The following is a 2,313-nucleotide window of genomic DNA, read 5'->3' as shown; positions in this document are numbered from 1 at the left end:
ACATCGTGCTATGACATTTGTCCCTGGGAGACGTTCTGTTACTTGGCAGTTTTTGTGAAGCTTTGTGTTGATTACTTTTTGATCAAGTTAGGTTATTGTTGGAAGCTTTTGTGCGCCGTCAAAGGATATATTAAGTGTAGTCAAACCCGGTTCACAAGGGTTTGATTTGAGATTGTTATGAGCTAAGAGTTGTGTTTCTGTGTGATCTTGAGATATGTCTTTGTAACTCTTATTAGAGTTTAATCACTGTGGCAGTGATTGTGTGTGAGAAAGTGAGAGGGGGCTCTCATACTTAGGAGGAGACCTAAGTAATAAGCCACAGGTAGAGATAGGTAGAAAATGTAGTTGAGCTGGGGCATTTCTTGTGAGACATTTTGTGTACAATTTCTCTATAATAGTGGATTATCTTTTTCGGGTGAAAACCCTCCAGACGTAGGTGATATTGCACTGAACTGGGTTAACAATCTCTTGTGTGATTTTAGTTTTTATGCCATTTAACTTGTTGCACTGATTGCTGTGTTTTGTGTAATGTTGTACAAGATGTCTTAGACATCTGGTAAAACATCTCTCCTACGGTTGCCAGAATTTCAATTGACATCAGAGCAGGCACCCCTGTTCGACTATTGGGTGAGATCTAGGGAAAGACTTTTGGTATTATGGACAACAGCAAGGAAGGAGGATATGTTCATAGGCCACAAATCTTGGATGATACTAACTATGACTACTGAAAAGCCCGCATGATTGCATTTTTGAGATCCATTGATAGCAAGACCTGGATATCTATTGTCAAAGGCTGGAAGCACCCCGTGAAGAGTGACAAAGAAGGAACTTCAACCACTGAACTGAAGCCAAAGGAAGAATGGACCAAGGATGAAGATGATGAAGCACTAGCAAATTCAAAGGCACTGAATGCCATCTTCAATGGAGTGGACAAGAACATGTTTAGATTGATCAACACCTGCACTATGGCTAAGGATGCCTGAGAAATCCTCAGGGTGGCTCATGAAGGTACCACAAGAGTGAGAGTATCAAGACTTCAACTTCTCACAACTCAATTTTAGAATCTGAAGATGAAGGAGGATGAAACTGTTTCTGAATTTCACATGAGGGTGCGAGAGATGGAAAATGCATCATTTGCTCTTGGAGAACAAATGTCTGAAGAAAAGCTTGTCAGAAAAATTCTTAGGTCCTTACCTAAGAGATTTGATATGAAGGTTACAGCTATTGAAGAAGCTTATGACATTTTCAATATAAAGGTTGATGAACTAATTGGCTCTTTGCAAACCTTTGAGATGTCACTTAATGAAAGGTCAGATAAGAAGAATAAAAGCATAGCATTTGTATCAAATACTGAAGATGATGATCTAAGTGAGAAAGAGTCTGATGAAAATCTGTCTGAGGTAATAGCTCTGCTTGGAAGAAGATTCAACAACGTTATGTGGAGGTTTGAAAGAAGGCCTAGACCAAATGTGCCAGACAAGCGGTCTGACATTAGGAAGAATTCTGGTTTTGCTCGCAGAAACAATGAAGAAGACAAACCTAACAAAAGCAAAGGAGATCAATGTCATGAATGAGAAGGATATATGCATATTAAATCAGAATGTGCAACTTATCTAAAGACGCTAGGAAAAGGAATGGTGGCGACTTGGTTAGATGATGATACAGAAGAGGAAGATGAACCACAAGTCATGGGTCTCACTGTGAAGTGTAATTCTGAAACTGAGTCTAGTGATGGTGAAATATCTGAGAAGGAACTTGCTGAAACATATAAGCTTTTGTTCAACAACAAGAAGGATGCTTGTGAAAAATGAAAGAGATTGGAAGAAACTGTCAATGATCTAGAAATTGAGAAGCATAATTTGTTGATTATATATGGCAATCTTCAAGAAGAAGTCACTGTGTTGTTGAAATCAAATATTGAAGGTATGATAAAATCTTTTCGTATGTTGAATAAAGGGACTGATGTGTTTGATCTGATTTTGGAAACAGGAAAAGTGGCAAAGAATATGACTAGTTTAGGCTATGCTGACGACCCTGCATCAGAAGAACAAAAAAGATCATTAACAAGTTCATTCCTGCTGAGAAGAAAACTGAGTTCAAGATGTCAAACCGGATGTCACAAAATGGTGTTCAACAAGGGTATCACCAGATTCCTTATTCTTATCCTCCAGTTCAGAAAGTGAGAAGCTCAAGCTGGAGATGTCATCACTGTGGTAAGCTTGGACATATAAGACCCTATTGTTACAGATTGTATGGAGCTCCTCAGAATTGGAAACTTACTCAGAAGCACATTTGTGCTAGTTTAAAAAGAAG

This window comes from Lotus japonicus, chromosome 5 (assembly GCF_012489685.1).
Source record: "Lotus japonicus ecotype B-129 chromosome 5, LjGifu_v1.2".
Lineage (NCBI taxonomy): Eukaryota > Viridiplantae > Streptophyta > Magnoliopsida > Fabales > Fabaceae > Lotus > Lotus japonicus.
This window is presented reverse-complemented; position numbering follows the sequence as displayed.